This window comes from Canis lupus, chromosome 25 (genome assembly GCF_048164855.1).
Source record: "Canis lupus baileyi chromosome 25, mCanLup2.hap1, whole genome shotgun sequence".
Taxonomy (NCBI): Eukaryota; Metazoa; Chordata; class Mammalia; order Carnivora; family Canidae; genus Canis; species Canis lupus.
This window is the reverse complement of record NC_132862.1, coordinates 23,196,402-23,216,319: the sequence shown is the minus strand read 5'-3', so window position 1 is coordinate 23,216,319 and position 19,918 is coordinate 23,196,402. Positions and strand designations below refer to the sequence as shown.

Below are 19,918 nucleotides of genomic sequence, written 5' to 3'. Positions count from 1 at the left end.
GCCCCCACTTGCTCATGCACCCACACAAAGGCCTCCTCCAGCTAACACATTTGAAGTCATCCATCAACACATATAGAAGTAATCAGGTAAACCACGTAGGCACAGTTACCCCTGGGTACATATTTGTGAACTCCCATCCATTTGTATGCCCAAAGTGGGTGCTTTAAAAGGGGGTGCTCCATATATGTGTAGACTATGCCTAAATCTCCAGGCACAACTGGAATAAGAGAGCATAGAGATGCTTAGGACAGAGTGTTTTTGTGTCAGTCTTAGGACAGAGTGTTTTTGTGTTGAGAGTTAAAATGTTAAAGTGTAAAATGTGTTTACCAAAGGAAGATATTGAGCTTAATTCCCTGAAACATTGTAAGTACCATCTGCAACAAGGAGTTAAAACACAGGTATATACCATCATCCTAAAACAAATGCACTAATTAAATACATTTTTGTTTCAAACTTAATATTATTTAGAAGAACTTCTAGGGAGGGAGTCTTAGTAGCTCTTTGCTACTTTCCTGGGAGTGCCATTGACTGTGTGCTGGCCACTTTTGGGAATTTGAAGCACCTGTTCTGAGACTCCCCTGCCATTCTGTTATAACCCAATCTGACCAAAGTCTTCTGATTTCTAAAGCTTTTTCTTTCTCACTTCCTTTTTCTCTTCCTCTATGTCTCCCTCCCTCACCCACTCCTTCCCTCGCAACTTCTTTTAAAACACAGAAACAAAAACTTAACCCAGAAAAAAAAAATGGTTGAGGGAAAAGATAAAGTAAATATTATTTCCATACATCAAAATCCTTGGATAGTGAAGGACTTTCAACAGTTTTTCACCCATAAAAAAATGCTTTGTAGAATGAATGATTGTATCATCTCAGGATCTTGAGAAGATAGAAATTCTTCTTACCTACAACTTACTAAAGATATTACTTAATGTCCAAAGTGCCAGCCATCATTGAACAAAAATAACAAATTGTTACTATGGAGATACATTCAACTCCAAACACAAAAGGAGTAACAAATACATACTAGGATGTATGCCTTCATGGTATCTAAATATTTAATAAGCGTTATGTAGATCCAGGTTTTGTGGAGCCACAGGGCTTATGCAATTTTAGAAAGAGAATACAAATTAAAATGATTAGTTTAACATCAAAGTAAATACTTACAATGCAAAAGTCCCCCAAAATTACTACTTTAAAATGCTAAGAAAAAATTTTAAAAATCACAAAATCTAGAAAATAACCCCATGATATTCATATTAATTAGCTCCCTGACTATGCCTCTCTAAAGCTGTCTTCCCCTTACAGTTGTTGGCTGTGTACTCTCTTTGTAAATATCATTTTCTTGGAGAAAACAGAAAGAAAATTCATCCTTTTATCAAGCATATTTAATAAAATTTGTTTTCAACTATTCATAACTGGGATTGAGAAAACATGCAATTGCACACACATACAGCAGTACTTGCTGCGTATATCATTGCTACAAGTTTGTGTCCTAAAAATACAGATATTTGAGAAATTCTATTTCTGTAATATACATCAAAAGTGAAAAAATCCAATGTGTTAATAACAGTATAAACTACATTAGTCTTTAAATTCCTAGCAGGAGAGAACTTCTACTGGGACTGCACATTGATAAAAACCATACACTCTGTTTATAATATTATGTATCTAAAAACAACAAAGGTTTTCCAAAGAGTAGCTAGTGATTCTGTAGGTTTCAAACCTAGTCTTACTCTTCCATCCTCATGCATCATTTTTCAGTGTTGTACATATGTCCATAGCACACTGTGGCCTCTGGCTCCTGGGCTCCAATGTGGCCTCTGTGTGCCAAATGTCTAGTGAATTGGCTAAGTGGAACATCATCAATAGCTTCACTATACACAGAAGTATTTGCAAACAATATAACTCTATCCCACTTAATTTAAAATAATTGTATCACCACCTTGATTCCTCCTTTGGTGGACTGTACCCCAGATCAAAACAAAGCCCTGGCCTCTCTAATATCACCACAAAACAGAAAAGGAATGGAAAGATGTTAAAGTGGAGGCACTGGTTACAAATGATCACAACTAAAATAGCTTACTTAGCAAATTTTACGATATATGTGATCATGTGAACACATTGCCTACAGCTTCTTCCCAAACCTGAGCCAGAACTCAGAAATGAAGAGCCCTGATGCTCTGTTTTGCCTCTGATGAAATAATTTACTCCTTTTCTGGCTGAAAAAAAAAAAGTTTTTTTAAATAACAAGTATCAGGTACTTGTCAACAATTGTGATTATAAACATTAAAGGAATTTTATTTTAAGACACAGTAAGTCCAATTGTAGTAAACAGTAATTGGACAGTTCAGTGAAAATTCTTTAAAAACGGTGTTTAGAACAAATTTTGTTCTTGGAATTATAAAACTGTTAGTACCAATTTTCTAAAAAAACCAAAGACCTTCTGCATCTAAAGCAGAAATGAAATACGGAATTAAACAAACTTTTTAGATGGCCATATATTTCAGCAGCTAAAATACAAGATAGTAGTTGAGAAGAGCATGCTGAGTTAGCTATTGGCAGGAAGACTGTGGAAAGATATATTTGGAAACTTCTTTCCAAAGACCCTATGGAAATAAATAAGAGAAGGAAATAATTCTGAAATTTAATTTTGATGGAATTTTCTCCTGTGCTTAATCTCAGAAACATAAAAATTACAATCTTATAATACATTGTCTCTAAAAAATACAGAGCTTACTTTTTTGTGTAAATAAAAAAGTAAGCTCTGTATTTTTTAGAGACAATGTATTTGTAAGATTGTATTTTCTTATAAATTTCTCCATTAAACAATATATTAAATAAAAATATTCTATGTCCCAGTAATGTGGGAAATTTTTCTGTAATTTTTTCTTTTTTAATTTAAACTCAATTTAGTTAACATGTAGTATATTATTAGTTTCAGAGGTAGAATACAGTGATTCATCAGTTGCTTATAACATCCAATACTCACTACATCACATGCCCTCCTTAATGCCCATCACCCACTGACCCCATCCTCCTAACCCCCTCCCCTCCAGTAACACCCAGTTTGTTTCCTATAGTTAAGAGTCTCTTATGGTTTGCCTCCCTCTGTTTTTATCTTATTTTTCTTCCATTCCCCATGTTCATCTATTTTGCTTCTTAAATTTCACATATGAGTGAAATCATATGCTTTTGTCTTTCTCTGATTGACTTATTTCACTGGGCATAAAACTCTCTAGTTCCATCCACATCATATTTTTTAAAATAGTGTTTTCATATTCAGTTCATTCACTTGAATTATCTTCGATTATGCAGTAGAAAGATACCAATGCTTTGTACCCATATTGACTAAAAAGATAAAATAAACTTTCAATCTAATTACCAGTTCCTAAGAAATCCAGTCCATAATTCAACATACTCATGAAAATAACTAAGCTTACTCAAGTTTTAAAATTCCCAAACCATTCATTAAGAGTTTAAAGGAAAAATTGGACTTAGATTTAGGAATCAAATTCCAGCTGAAACTTTGTGGAGATTAAATAGCCCAATCTCTGAAGTGGGTTGCATGACCTGCTTATTTTCATATCTTTCCATTTCATTTTTTTTCTTCCTTCCTCCTTCTTTTCTTTCTTGAAACCAGAGGAACTGGGTAGCCTTGCCACAAAAACCATTAGCAAATGAAATGTAAATTATAAAAAGTATTTCAAGACATCAAGTTTGTGAAGGAGGGTCGAAAAAGAATGAAAACATTCTGGAAAATTGCTGAGGAACAACAAAGCTAAGACCAAAGCAGAAGCCCCCAAAAGTCAGCAGAAGCAGTCATTAATGAACAAGATCAATTATAGTCAAATCAAAGTCAACAGGGAACACTCAAACTCATTCTAATGTATATAACAATAGATGTAATTTGGACCTGTCAAATCCAGCTTCTTTTACTTTTCTGGTAACAAAACCTGACAAAATGCTTCATTGTCATATTATTACTACCCCAGATATATCATAATTTCTGTTGAGAATGCAGAATAAAACCACCCACACCGTATACACATATTACACACATACACACATACATACACACGTGGATACACACATTTTGATGAGTATTTTGCAAGTTGTAGATTTGCCATAAGCTCAAAAAAAGGTAATGTAACAGAGCTGAAACATATTGCCAAACAAAATATTTTTTAAAAACTTAATGGAAAATGACTTATAAATGGTCACTGTCTAAAACAGGTCAACACAGTATGGTCTATAGTCAAAATCTAGCTCACCACCTATAAAATAAGAATGATTTAATGAACAAACATTTATTATCAATTTGAGAATTGAAGACATTAATTATGAAAGGTCTCCCCCACCAAAAAAATTCAATTTTTCTCATTATTAGACTACTATTATAAAAACTTTCCTCAATTATTATTATTAGATTTTGAAATATGCCAATAAATTTTGTGGAAATTTTTTTTCTTTCTTAAAGTACTTATATAATATCTTCAATTTTGCCTCCTAGTCTACAACAACTAAAATATTTACTATCTGGTACTTATCAGAAAAAGTTTGCCAACACCTGGTCTAAAAACAATCTGATCTACAAAACTGTCTTAGTCCTACTTATTTGTAGCTTTTATAATATATATGTGTATGCATTTAGAGTATATAACGTAACTATTCACATAAAAGATTTATAACTACCTTCTAATGCTTTCTAAATCATAAAGGGCCATAATAACTATCCCCTGAAAACAGATTCCGAGGCAGAGCTAACAATAATGGATGGCATTGATCTCACCTCAGAATAAAACAGAAAGAAGGTACTAATTTTACCCAATAATTTAGTTTTAAAAAAATAAAATTATAAAACCCAGTGCTAGCTGGGGCATAAGCAAGAAAACCCACTTCTACATTAACTGTAGTAGTGTTACATGGCACAATCCACCTGGAAAGGAATATGGTAATAAATAACAAAGTCCATTAAAACACCTTGATACAGTTAAATACACTTTCTGTAAATCCAAAAATATGAAAACATACACACGCATAAAGATGTTCAATAGACTGTTACTTATGATTATAACCTGCCCTTAACATTTGCTGAGTTTTAGAAATGAGAAAGCTGGGCACTACCCTTTCCTTCTTACCAGTAGAAAATCATTCCTCTACCTTAGTCTTCCTTTTCTTTCCCTCTTCATCTCTGCAGCTACTGTCTTGGACTAAGAACCTGCTCTTTCTCATTTGGAGGCTGGATCGACAAAGTGAGGCCTAAGTTTATCCAATTTGAAAAAAAAAGAGGTAAAAATTGTGAATACGAAATTTGCATCACCAATGCCACTCAATGTTAAGAGTACGTTAAGAAAAGCATAATACAGGTAGATTAGTAAGATAGAAAGAGAAAATGGTCATAACTAACTAAATTCAAAAACATACTTTTTATAAATTCTGTAAAAACGTATGACCATGGGAACACATTTTAGAGTCCCTACTCATGCTAGAGGTCCATGCAAGCCAAGAGTTTTTCATTTAAGCTTTATTTCAGCTCCTTGGTATATCTGGCTTCTTATCAAACCCTCAATTCCTAAGGTTAGTAATTTCTAAGCCATCCATCCAATCATACTGCTGAAGATTAATTTTTCTAAAATGAAATTCTAAACACATTTCTTCACTACTTGAAAAACTTCCTTGCCAATAGTATAATTGGCACAAATCCCTCCATGATATCACCTCCACCTACTTCTCCAACCTCATTCTCTGTTGTTCCAGACATGCTGCATTATTTACAGTTCCTCATAATATTATTTCAATCCTCCCATACCTTAGCAGATGCTCTTTCCTCTTACTAAAATACATTTTCTTCTCTTTTCCAGCTAACAGATTTCTACTCATGCTTCTTCTATCCCGGCTTACCTGTTAAAGCCTTCCCAGATCTTACAATAGAGTTGATAGCAAGCTCATTGGCTAACTTGGCTGCAGTACTGCACATACCACCTGTTAGAAGGACTCATTCACTGTATATTTTCCCTGATATTTTAAAAGCTCATCAGGGCAGAGATCTTGTTCTAGCCATCTTTCCTCAAATGCCTGCAGTAAGTGAGTAAGTACCTAGTAATCCTTGGTTGAAAAAAATGAATGAAAAAGGAGAAGCAAGCATGCCAAAAGGTTATTTTTGTTGCTCTCAGTTATTGTTATGTTAGCAATTTTTACCTTTATTTTAAGATACTTTGTTATGTGGCTCTATTTGTTTTATAATAGGAAATCTAATTTAAAATAAAACATTTATTTGAACCTTACTCTAATTTTCATTAGATGTGCTATCTAATTCTTTTAAAACTCTGCACACCTGTGCCAGGCTTATTTATATGGCCAAGAGTCTACTTTACTTGAAATCATATTTAGATCCCTATATACAATTAGCTAAATAAATATCATTAGTGCAGCTTCATTAAAGTGTATTTTTCTCAAATATTTCTCAGTACACAAATTTCTCAGTAAGTGAGCATCTACTAGAGTTTGGCAAGAAAAATCTTATAATGGACTTATTTCTGTAGGTATATATTTCAAGCAGCAACTGAAAGGGATAATAATTTTTTTGCCATCTGGAATAAAACAGTGATAAATACTACAAGACTCAAATTATGTTTATATGCATGAAGCCATGTTTCTGAATCACTATTATAATTCCTATCTCCCACCTAGGATGCACTAAAGAATTGTTTTTAAAAGGAAAAAATCCAAAATAATCTGATAATTCCCCTAAATATAATCCTCATTGAAGCTGAACATATTTTATCCTTTTTCAGTAAAGCTATCATTACCATTATCCAGCAAATGCCTGCAGAGACTTTATAGCACACATTTACCCTTTTAGTTTTGTATGATTTAAATATGTTGTTTTATTACACATTGTTTAAATATGCTCTACATGAAGCAGCCCACATACACACAGCACATTTAGATATGAATACAAGTTAAAAGCACCAAAATGCAAACCACAGGCCATAGGAATAATATCACCATTTTCATTGCTTCAGAGCCATTTGAATCCTGGTTGAACTTAAACCCTTAGTTCAGTTATGAATTCATTTTCTAACCTATGTTATAATGGCATTATATTGGACCTCTCCACAAACATGTTCCTATTTCTCCATTGTGTAAGTTGTTATTCTCAGTCCACGTGATGACAGACCTTTTGGCTAAATATGAGCTTTTTTCCAGGATGGATCCATGCCTCAACCAAGCTGGTTTGGTTGTTTAAAGGAAAGACAGTACACTCATTGCATAAGTCTGCATGCAAGATTCATTTGAGATAAAGTGTAGTATAGCAGGGAGAATACAAGCTTTAGAGTTACACAGTTAGGGGGAATCCCTGCAATAGCATTTTAAGGTCTGTGTGAAATTGAGGTCATTGAACCCTGGTGTTATGGGTTGAATTGTGCAAGCCCCCTCCCAAATTCATATGTTGAAGTCCTAACTCCTAGTACATCAGAAAGTCACATTTGAAAATAAGGTCATTGTTATAATTAGTTAAGATGAGGTCATTAGTGTGGGCCTTAATCCAATATGATTGATGTCCTTATTTAAAAAAAAAAAAAGCAAATTTGGACATAGAGATAGACACTCATAGAGAAAAGATGATGTGAAGAAACAGGGAGAAGAGCCATCTACAAGTCAAGAAGAGGGAATAAATTCTTCCCTCACAGCTCTCAGAAAGAACCAATGCTGCCAAAACCTTGATTTTGGACTTTGACCTTCCAGAATTGTGACATAATAAATTTCTATTGTTTAAGAGTCAATCTGCAGTCCTTTGGGTTTCCCAGACTCTAGGGGACATATTCAGGTTGTCTAACTTGTTACCACCCTATAGTATTTTGTTATGGCAGCCCTAGTAGACTAATACACCTGGTTTCCTCAAATACCACATCCGTGCCATTAAAAAGATTAAAAAACACATTAGAGGTACTCAAAATAGGGTAGGGAATATTTTTTTTTTATAATTTAAGATAGAATATTTGAAGAATTTATTTCATACCCTTAAATCTTATTTCTCTCCCAATTCAGGTAGCCATGTTGTCATACTCTGTACTCATAGCATTAGAAAATTATTAGCAGACAAGAGAAGCATGGGGGTGGAGGTGGCAGGGGAGGTGTTGATTAAAGTATTAGTTTTTGAGCTTCAAAAGCCTAAGGTCTCTTTGGGAATCTGTAATGACTCCATGACTACAGAAGACCTAGAAGAGACTGTCCTATGTATTAACTAAGCTTAGAGTACTTTTACCCTCTGGGTAAAAAATAAGGTGATCAAAACATCTATAGACATTAGTGGACCAGAGGTAATTTGAGGTGGGCAGACTCCATCTTTACCCTCCCCTCACCACCTCAACTCATCGTAGTGATGTCGGAATAAACAGACATTAGATGGGAAGATTCAACTGAGTTACCGCCATTAAACAAGTATGAAATTCCAAAGTAAAGGGCCAGATCAAATTCCAGATTAAAAAAACAAAACAAAACAAAACAAAACAAAACAAAACACGAGACTGGTCAGATGGCTCTAAAACCTACAAGATAATGTAAAGGATCAAAACAATAGAGATTAAGAGAAGCTTTACAAAGAGATTCTTGATTGCGCTGCTACTTTATGGTAAGCCCCACCTCCCCACCACCTACCCAAGCTAAAGGGCTGGAAGATACTATTTTTTCTCTTTCCAGTATTTAGAGAGGCTTCAAAGGAACAAGTTAGACAACCTGAATATGTCCCCTAGAGTTTGGGAAACCCAAAGGACTGCAGATTGACTCTTACCTTGGAAATCTAGAGGACAAAAGGGTCAGGCTAGGAGCAGCTCTGAAATCTGAGAAGTACCTGCACCCTTCCTGCCCACAGAAGTTCTAAGATGCATGCTTTCATGAAGCAAGTGTGGGCCACATGTGAGAGAGCCAGCTTGAAGCCCAAGATGACCATCTGGAAGTATCACTGATATACCAAATGGGAGTTCATGTAGAATGGAATATCTGAAAACCAAAAGCTCCACTGGAAAGTGAATAGCTAGAGAAGCCTGGCCTATGTCAGTGGAGGTGAAGCCAGATGGGTCCAGCAGGGAAGCCACCAAAGTCCTCCCAAAGTGGCCGAGTATCCAAGTGAGTTTAAACATTGCCAGGCCCCAGAATGCATGAAGCCAGCTTAACATAGGACCGTTTCAAGTAAAAAAACATTCCTAAGCCATGTATCTCCTCTTCTTTCCCATGCTCCAATCACTTAAGGTTTAGCAATAGCTAGCAACTGGGAGAGGAGGTGACAGATAAAAAAAGAAAAAAACTCCACACCCTTTCCCAATGCAATTTTTGGTCCAACCCAAAAATGGGCCCCAGATGGGGGAGACGAGATGATGGATATTAAATTAACTTGCAAGCTATGATTATGGTCTGAGATTAGACATTCTAATTTCTGAATGAACTATGTTTGGAATCTAAAGTGCCAAAAAGATTTTTTTTTAATCTAAGAGTAGTCCTATTAGGGATGGAGCCTGCCTGAGACCTACTTTTTTTTCCTAAAGGCAAGGGAATATCCACCACCCTTTCTCAATTCATTTTAAAGAAACAACAAGAAAAACAAATAAACTATGTTTAAATGGATTTCCTAAGTTGTACTTGTTCAAAGTACTGTTGCAGAGAGAAACCCCAAATATAATGGTGTGAGAAAATGGTAGAGGGGAAAGGCTCCTCTTTCTTGGATATAGTTTGGATCTTAGAGATGGCCAGGCAGATGGACCTGATAGCCTTGTAAAGGACCCCATACAATAGGATGATAGAAGAGCAAAGCAAGTATCATGTGCTTCAGAGTGGCATGCAAGGAGCAAAGAACTTCATCTCACCACAGAGAGTTTCTTCTGATTCAACAGGAGTGACAGCATGTCCTGATATGCCCAGGAGGTACCTGGAAGAAGCTTAGAGAAGAAAAGCAGAAGATCCTCAAAGGAAGATCAAGGTATGCCTCAGCAGTTAGTCACAAGTACTGACAAGGGATAGGAAAAAATCTGTGGCTAATGAAGGAATGGCAGCCAAGTGAACAGGTATGTCACCCCTCAAAAGCTTGGTATCTCATAACCTTACCAAGAACTTAGATGCAACTTCAGATTGCTTCCAAGTGGTTAAATGGAAAATCAAAACGTAATTTAGATTTACCTATAGAAGAATGAAGTTACCAGTCTTGCACATTTAGTGTGTAGACAGAGACATACCTGCCACATAAGGGTAAGCTTGTCCAAGGCTTCTAAGGATCCTCTTGAAGTATGTCTTTACACTGCAGACTGATTAAAAAGCCTAGAAGAGAATTAGAACTAAGTCATTTGGAGGAAGATTCACTGTGTAAAGAGGTCAACTCTCATATATTAGCCGTTGGGGATATACCAATGGAATGTGATAAACTGAGCTTAACAGAATACAAAACATTTACTAGTATAGAACCCAGGAATTCCATCTAGACATCAGCAGAAAAAAAGAAAATACAAAGTAAAGAAAATAGAAATCAGTTTCTTTAGTTTGTTTTTTTAATCAAATGTTCCAAATTCTAGAACACATAGAAAAGTGAAGGCACGGTAGGAAATTTAAGGTTCCCATCCTAGAAATGTAGAATTTTTTTAAAGTATCAAATATGTTTTTACTGAAAGAAGAATAAATTAAAATAGGGCATTAGATTGTGACAGGAGTCACAAGGAGTATCCTTGAATATTTAAGCAGAGAACAGGATGAAGTAAGTAAACCAGAGGGAGGAGCTTTCCCAGCAGAGGGAATAGCAAGTACAAAGGCCCTGTGGTGAGAGCTTGCTAAGCAGTCCAGGGACACCAAAAAGGCCACTGTAGCTTCAGCATGATGTGGAAGAGAGAGAGAAGTAGGACATGAATGAGGTTGGAAAGGGCCAAGGAAAGGCTTTGGATTTTAATCTAGGAGCTGGTAGAGGGCTGTCTTTTTCTTTAATTAAACAATTTAGTTTGAGATAATTGTAGACTCACAGGCAATTGTAAGAGATACGCTCCTGCACCCTTTGCTTCGTTTCCCCCAGTGGTAACATCTTGTAAAACTATAGTATAATATCAAAACCAAGATACTGACATTGATACAATCAAGATAGACCTTTCCTTACCATAAGACTCTCTCAGATTGTCTTTCTATAGCAATAACCATTTCCCTCCCATCCTACCTCTTCCATAAACAGTGGAAATCACTAAATTAACTCACAATTTCTGTAATTTTGTCATTTCAAAAATATTACATAAATGAAATCATATAGTCAACATAATTCTCTGGAGATTTATCCAGGTTAGAGTATCAACAATTATCTCATTTTTATTACTGAGTAGTGTGTTCTATGGAATGGATCATTTAACCATTCACCCTTGAAGGACAATGTGCTGTTTCCAATTTGAAGTTATTATGAACAAAGTTGCTATAAGCATATGCATACAGGGTTTTTTTAAGATTTTATTTATTTATTCATGAGAGGAACAGAGAGAGAGAAAGGCAGAGACACAGGCAGAGGGAGAAGCAGGCTCCATGCAAGGAGCCCGATATGGAACTTGATCCCAGGACACTGGGATCATGCCCTGAGCCACACAGGCATCCCTGCATATAGGTTTTTACGTGAACAAAAGGTTTTCCTTTCTCTGGGATAAATGCCCAGGAGAGCAATTTCTGGGTTGTACTGGAGTTGTATGTTAAATTTTCTTTAAAAACCTGCCAAACTATTTTGCAGAATGGTTGTGACATTTTATATCCCCATCAGCAATGCATGAGTGAGCCAGTTTCTATGCATCCTTGCCAGCATTTGGTGTTGTCATTATTTTTTTTTATTTTAGTCATTCTGCTTTTCTCTAATGATTGGTGACGATTAGTGATGCTGAACATCTCTCATGTACTTATTTGCTATCTGTGTATAACTTCTCCCATAAAATGTTTTTTCATGCCTTTTGTTCATTTTCTAATTGGATTTGTTAACTATAGATTGAGAGATTATATTCCTAATACTAGTCATTTTTCAGATACATGGTTTACAAATATTTTCTCCCAGTCTATAGCTTGTCTTTTTATCTTCATAAAAGAGCCTTTCACAGAGCAAAAAGTTCTTAGGTTTGATAAAATCCAATTTATCAATCTTTCCTTTTATGGATTTGCTCGTGGTAGAAAATGCAAAAATGCACTGCCTAACCCTAGATCCCCAAAACTTGCCATTTTTTTCTTAAAAATTTTATAATTTTAGATTTTACATTTAAATTCATGACATATATTGAGTTAATTTTTATATAAACTGTAGACTTAGATAACATTATTTTTTTTTGCCTACGAATGTCCAATTGCTCTAACATCATTTGTTGAGAAGACTATTTCCATCAAACTGGTTCTGCAACTTTGTCAAAAATTAATTAAATAAATTTGTGTTGGTCAATTTCTGGATTCTCCATTCTGTTACACTGATATATGTGCTTATCCCTCTACCAAGATCAAGGAGTCTAGATTACTGTAGCTATATAATAAATCTAAAAATTGAATGGGTTAATCCCTGTCACTTCATTTTTTTAATTCAAATTCATTATAGCTATTCTGATTCCTTTACCTTTTCATGTAAATTTTAGGATAATTTTGTCTACATGTACAAAAAAGTCTTGCTGAAAATTTGATAGGAATTATGTTGCATCTGTATGTCAGTTTGGGGGAACTGACATCTTTGTAATGGTGAGTCTTCCAGTCCATGAACATGGTATATCTATATTTAGATATTTCTGGATTTTAGCATTAGTCATATACATGATTTGTTATATTTCTACCTAGGAATTTAACTTTTTAGTAACTGTAAATGGCATTGTATTTTTAATCTTGTTGTCCAGGTGTTCACTGCTATTTTAAAAAAATAAAATTGATTTTTGTATGTTTATCTTGTATCCCACTACTTTTCTGAACTCATACTTATTAGATTGACAAGTACGTTTTCTACGTTTCTTGGGATTTTCTACATAAACAAAAATCTCACCTGAAAATAGGGACAGTTTTATTTCTTCCTTTCTAATCTCTATGCTTTTTAATTTCCTTTTTTTTAATATATGGGCTAGAAATTCTAGCAATATATTGGATAAGACTAGTGAGTATACACATTTTTTACCTACTTCCTTATCTAAGGGGAAACAATTCAATTTTTCATAATTAAATGTAATGTTAGTTGTAGACTGTTATGCATTTTTTATAGATGTTCTATATCAACTTGAGGAAGTTCCCTGTTCCTATTTATCTGAGAGCTATTATAATGAATGGGTATTAAATTTTGTCAAATGCTTTTTCTGTATGAAATGATGGAATCAAGTGACATTCCTTCTTTAGCCTGTTACATGATGGATCACACTAATAGTTTTTCAAGTTCTGAACCAGACTTGCATCCCTAGAATAAATTCTATTGATCATGAGATATAGGTCATTTTATATGGGTTCTATTTGCTAATGTTTTGTTAAGGATTTTTGTGCCTGTGTTCATGAGGTTTATTTGTGTCTGGTTTTTCTTTTTTCTTTTTTTTTTGGAACTTACTGTCTTTGTTGGATTTTAGTATCTGGATAACACTACCAAAAAATAAATGGTTTTCTGGAGGAGACTATAGAGTTGATGGTACTTCTCTAAGTGTCTGTTAGAACTCTCTAGTGAACCCATCTGGGACCCGATTATTCTTTTTGAAATTATACAAATTTTCTGTTCAATATCATTATTAATTATAGGGATATTCAAATTATCTATTTAATATTAGGTGAGTTATGGCAGCTTATGTTTTCTGAGCAATTGGTCCATTTCTTCTAAGTTGTCAAATGTGTGTGTATAGAGCTGCTTGTAGCATCCCCATATTATCCTTTTGATGTCTGCAGTGTGTGCAGTGATCACTCTTTTTCCTTCCTCATATTGATAATTTATGTCTTTTCTCTTTATTCTTTGTTAGTCTTGCAGAAGTTTGTCAATTTCATCAGTTTCAAAAAGCCATATTTTTTTTCACTTATTGTTTTTCTGCTTTCAATTTTATTGGCATTTGTTCTTAACATACCATTTCCTTTCTTCTGCTTTCTTTGGGTCTATTCGGTTCATTTTTTTATAGGTTCTTGAAATGGGAGGTTAGATTACTGATTTGAGATTTTTCCTTTTTTCTAATGTATATATTTAGTGCCTTTTTTTAAATAATTTAGTGCTTTGATTCCTCTTAGCACTACTTTATCTGTGACCCACATATTCTGATGTTGTATTTTTATTTTCATTCATTTCAATGTATTTTTATGTTCTTTGAGACTGCTTTTCTGGCCTATGGATTATTATTTATAATTCAGTATGTTGTTGAATTTCCAAATGCTCAGAGATTTTCATGTTATTTTTTTCACTTCTAATTTGATTCCATGGTGGTCAAAGAATACATTCCAAAAAACTTTAATTCTTTTTAAATGTGTTGAGATTTGTTTTCTGATCCAGGATATAGTCTTTCTTGATATATATATATCTTAGTCACATGACAAGAATATGTGTTTTGCTGCTGATGGGTGGAATTGTTTCTCTTTTTTAAAAATTTTATTTATTTATTTACTCATGAGAGACACACACAGAGAGAGAGAGAGAGAGAGAGAGAGAGGCAGAGATACAGGCAGAGGGAGAAACAGGCTCCATGCAGGAAGCCGGATGTGGGACTACATCCTGGGACTGGGGGATCATGCCCTGGGCTGAAGGCGGTGCTAAACCACTGGGCCACCGGGGCTGCCCCTGCCTAGTTTTCTAACAACTGATGATGTAGGGGTAATGAAATCTTCAACTTTATTTGTGAATTTGTCTATTCCTCTTTTCAAATCTGTCGATTTTTACTCCATGTGTTTTAATTCACTAATTTAAGGCATACATATTGAGGATTGCCATGTCTTTTTGATGGAACTCTTTAATTATTATAGAATAATACCCCCTAGCATTGATATTTTTTCTTTTGTTCTCCAGGCTACTATATCTGATAATAGTATAGCAACTACTGCCTTTTTTAATTTAGGTTTTCATTATATATCTTTATTTATCCTTTTACTTTCACCTGCCTATATCATTATACTTGAAGAGAATTTCTTATAAACAGCATATAGTTAGGTCCTATTTTTAATACACTCTGACAATCTTTCAATTGGTGTATTTGGTCCATTTATATTTAATATAATTATTGATATGTTAGGACTGAATTCTGCAATTTCATTTTTTGCTTTCTGCTTTCCTCTATTGATCACTTCTTTTTTCTGCCTTCAACAATTTTTATAATTCAACTATGATTTATATGCAGTATTTTTTACTGTTTATTTGTACAGCTTTTTTAGTTGTTGCTTTAGGGATGACATTATATATACATAACTCATAGTCTGATGATATCATCATTTTACTACTTTGGGCTAAGTATGTCATGAATTGTTCCCTACTAAATATTTCTGGAAAAATGTGAGATTGATAAATCAAAAATATGAAAATCAAAATAAATGTACTATCTGAAATACTGTTTTGTTTTCTCCCCACGTTTTCTTATTTCCCTCCACCTAAAACTATGCATGTATTCATATCTCCACTAAAAAAGATAACTAAGAAATGAATTGAGATTAGTTGGGGTTGGAGGGGGAGGAGAACCGGACTTTAATTTGATGTATACTCTTGGATAGACAACTTTAAAGGTAATTTCTAAGAGAATGTGTTTTCTAATGAATTAAAATTAAGAGAAATCAGAAAAATTTTTGAAGTCTGAACAAAATTTTTCCCTTATGTCAAGGCTGTGGACCATCAGCAATTCATAGTCTGTTAAAACTGTGAGTAGGTTTAACAGTTACTTAGACTGTTGTTCTATTTTATAGAAAATGGTTTTCAGAGAGATGAAGATAACTTGTACGAGGTCACAGGTGAGTCAGTGATACAGCTGAACCTAAAACTGAGGTCTAATGATATGGAACTACCAAATGAAGAATAAAAATATTAAATTTTTATCTAAAGTGTATCAAAAGTCTGCTTGGGAATGGAGTTATGCTTAATGAAATTAAGGAAATGAAGATTTCCTTAAGAAAGGCAAATTAAGAACATGGCAGATGGAATATGATCACTCATCTACATTGGAATTTAACCAGGACACTGGGGTTTAAACTTACCCACATGCCAAAAATAGCAATTGGTAGCAAATAAATGGTCCAACCATTGATACTATTGCAGACACTGACCCACAAGAGGTTCCAAACATGAAACTGTAAAACTGTAAGAGTTAGCATGTCCTTTTCCATTGTGTATCAGTAAGCTTTATCCCATCTATTCAGGTTTCTCCAAAGTGGCAAATTTGAAGGACACCGGCATAGTTTGCACATTATGCAGTTCTTACTCACTTTAGATGTAAAAACACTTGAGTGCTTACAAAAGGAACTGTCCTCAATCCCAAAATATTTTTTATACTCCTTGATTCATTTTATGAAGGATCAAAACTCTAGCTTGTAGCGGAGTATCAGACTTCCTCTTTTAGTCATGAAATCATCTATGATCCAAACTGTAGAAAAAATTCTCGCTCTACATCTCCCATTTATATTCACAGTCAGATACTATAATTAAATAATAGAGTTTCATTTACTTGGGCTCAAATCCATTAATTTTTTTTCTTATTTTTACTCATCTCTTTTCTCTGAAATGTATCCCAGTATTATTATTATCCTTGAGCACACAAATACACAGACTGTGAATCTATAATGAGATCTTCCTATTTTTTTTTAGAATAGATTTTGCTTTGATTAAATGTCTACATTGCCTTTACTTAGATGCTTTCCAAATTTGAACAAATACCTGATCCTATTGAAAAAATAAAGTCAACCTTTAACAGATGACCTCCTAGCCAAATATATGTATTATATTTGCTCCAGGGAAAAACTGGTTCACAAGCTTACTTGGTTTCCTTGACCTGATGCCAGCAGAGAGTGAAAGTGCTAATGCTCTGCATCGAAGTGAAAATTCAAATGCCCTTCCGTTCCAGCCCAGTGGATTAGCCAAATGATGGAGAACTGTTAGGATCATGTACAGAGAGAGCCACCTACTTTCTTCTCAACCAGTAGTGCCACATGTGATGAGAAGCAGGACAAGAAGGAGTAAAGGTGCTAAATACTGCAACAGAGAAGTATCTACATTGGAAAGAAAAACTAAGCTATCCAGCTGTCACTGCATCCACCTCTTTAACCAGAGAGAACTACTACCACACTCCTAGACTTTTTTCACAAGAGAAGAGGAAGCTTGCAAAATTTGTATTCACACGTCCAATGTTGTGCTCTCACTGCATGCCTATGAAACTCCCTTGTCAACAGAGCTTTTACCCTTGCCTTTTTCTCTTTTTCAGGATTTCTACTCCAAATCCCCAGCACACTTAGAGTAGTGATCTCAGAGGCATTTCTATAGCTGATGCAAATTATATTTCTTTGTTTGCCTCCCGGAGATGGGGTGGGAAAGATAAAGAAGTGTAAAAGCCCCAAAGTGGCAGCTAAAACCAAAACAGCTGATGAAAGCTCATAACATTTTTCACTAGTTTACTGTGTAAATGCCCCCTGCTAATTTAGAAAAGCCTTTGTGGCTTTTAACATTAAAAAGTAAAATAGATGTACTTCTATGCTGATGCGCATGGACTGAAGATGAAGTTATACTTTACCAGTGAAAAATCAGTAATTGAACAGATATAATATCTTCAACATAGCCTATGAACTGTTGATAAGAGGGCAATTTATAATACATTTTTCATTGTTAATAGTCAACATTTCTACATAGGAAGACTTGTTTCCCGTTCCAGTTGTAGTACCATCATGTATCAAATGTAAACTATAAAATAACTGACCTAGTTTGGATATGATAGCACATACTATTTTAATGCTTTTTACAACACAAAGCTATTATTCCTGACTAGAAGCAAAAATCCTCATAATACACCAAATTCTATATCAGTGAACAAAAAGCAATCTTAAATTAACCCCTCAGCTGATACAGTAAAGACTGAAGAGATAAGTACAGTAAGAACTACATACCAATCTGTGGATTAAGCTGGTACACTTTGTTCATCCTATAGCTCTTAGCCCAAGCTGAAAGTGCAGAGTAAAACAGTCTTCAGGCCACCTCTATGAATAAGATGAAATTCCTGGTCTTCATATTAATGTCACAGACAGTTCACCCCATCTCTGAGCACTAAGTCAAATTAAATAAATATATTGTTGAGCAATACCGGTAACGTACTTTGTTAGATGATGTGAAGAAAACAAAGTCATTAAAACTTATTAATAAAGAAGCTGTGATCTAACTACTTCAAAGTTAGAAAAGTCATTAGCAGAGAAAGAAGTAAAACAAGGAATGCATTCCAGAATGTCAGGAAAGGGGTTGTTACAACAAAATATACATTTGTGTGTTCACATATAAAAAAATTAAATAGCACCTGAAGTACAATAATGTCAAAAATTATAGAACCCTGAATTTAAACTGAAATTCTCTGGTCAGAAGAACAGGAAGACCTAGAGTTGCAGCAAAACAGTAGGTGGTCTCTCTAAGTACTGAAAGGGCAGGAAGAACCTGAAGAACAAGGCCTGCTGACAGGCTCAAGCAAGAGCTGGGCAGGCCCTAGGTTTTGGAAGGAGCCAGAGATAACAGGACCCAAACACTTTCATCTAAGGAGCTCTAAGAATCAGGGTTTCTGCATCCACAGTTCAGTCAATCCTGATTTATTCTCCCCAAGTGTCTGTCCACTGACATATCTTAGACTAGCCCTTGTAACATACTCATGATTCTCTCCACTTTATATCCAGTCATCTCCAAAGGCAATGGAGGGAGACGTCAGTTGCCAACCCATTTGGATGACATCTGATATTTCTTAGTCATATGTAGTATCTTTGGAGCCCACAAAGACCCACGGAAGTAACTGAGTATGAAGATCTGAGTAAAGAAACATAGTGACTGAAACAGTATGTAATAATTTCAGATAATGGTTCCATTCCTGATTTGGTTAAAAAAAGATACTGAATATCCAAAGATGCTGAAGGTACACAAAATAAGGTCTATACAGTAAATGCTATTTTTATTTTGAGCATTGAATTCAAATACAGTTTTATAAAAATACTACAATAGAACAAAGTGTTTATCATAAAATCTGGACTTTATTCTGGGTAGAGTCTTCCTATTTGGGTGATCTTAGGCTTGTTACTTAATCTCTAAGCCCAGTTTTTATCTGTAAATTAGAAATAATACCAGAAAAATTGTTACTCAGCATCTCATTGAAAAACCACACTATTCTCAAACTTCACGGTTCAAGTGGGTTTGACCCACACTCCCTTTAGCTACAGTTTAGGGATGACTGTTCAGGCCTAAGTCATCATTACCAGTTCTGGGAAGCCAAGTGGGGATCCTCAACATCACAACAATTGCTAGATTGTGGTTACTGAGGGTCTTCCAGGCCAAAAGAGTCAACTAAGAGAAAAATAAAACTAAGAGATGGGAAAACAGAGTGAGAGATGGATGCCTGGACATATACTATGAGCTTAAAGTTTATTTTTTAATTAGGGTACCGGTATATTCCCTTTCTTATTTCAACTATTTTGAGATAGGTTTTTGTCTAACCTACTACATGGAGTTTTTGTATTGGTATGCAAGGAAAAACTGAGTTAACACCCATAAAGTATTTGCTACTCTTGGGCATACAGCAAATGCTTAGTAAGTTATTTTTATGTCCAGAATGATAGATTATTTAAACTTCCCTTTCCAAGATGATTTAATTGAAAAACAATTTTCATGGGACTCATTAAGGTATCAAGGGTTTCTATTTTCAAGAAAGCCATAATCAATAATAGAAGATGTTAATAATAGCTCAAAGACATAGAAGAGAAGTCTCAAAAGGCAGCAGATAATTTGA

General features: G+C 34.7%; 1 protein-coding gene across 16 annotated transcripts in view; it reads right to left on the bottom strand.

Moving 5' to 3' along the window:
• The window catches only part of SOX5 (SRY-box transcription factor 5), a 996,739-nt gene that overhangs the window by 838,640 nt on the left and 138,181 nt on the right, over positions 1 to 19,918 (bottom strand). For 14 of the 16 annotated variants that reach the window (XM_072798660.1, XM_072798680.1, XM_072798683.1 and 11 more), the window contains one exon: positions 10,226 to 10,307. The exons of 1 other annotated variant lie outside the window; for it this stretch is intronic. The gene's annotated coding sequence lies outside the window, so the exon portion shown is untranslated. Of the gene's footprint in view, positions 1 to 10,225; positions 10,308 to 18,050; positions 18,186 to 19,918 lie in introns of those variants that run through there. One more of the 16 variants, XM_072798664.1, reaches the window with a different exon arrangement.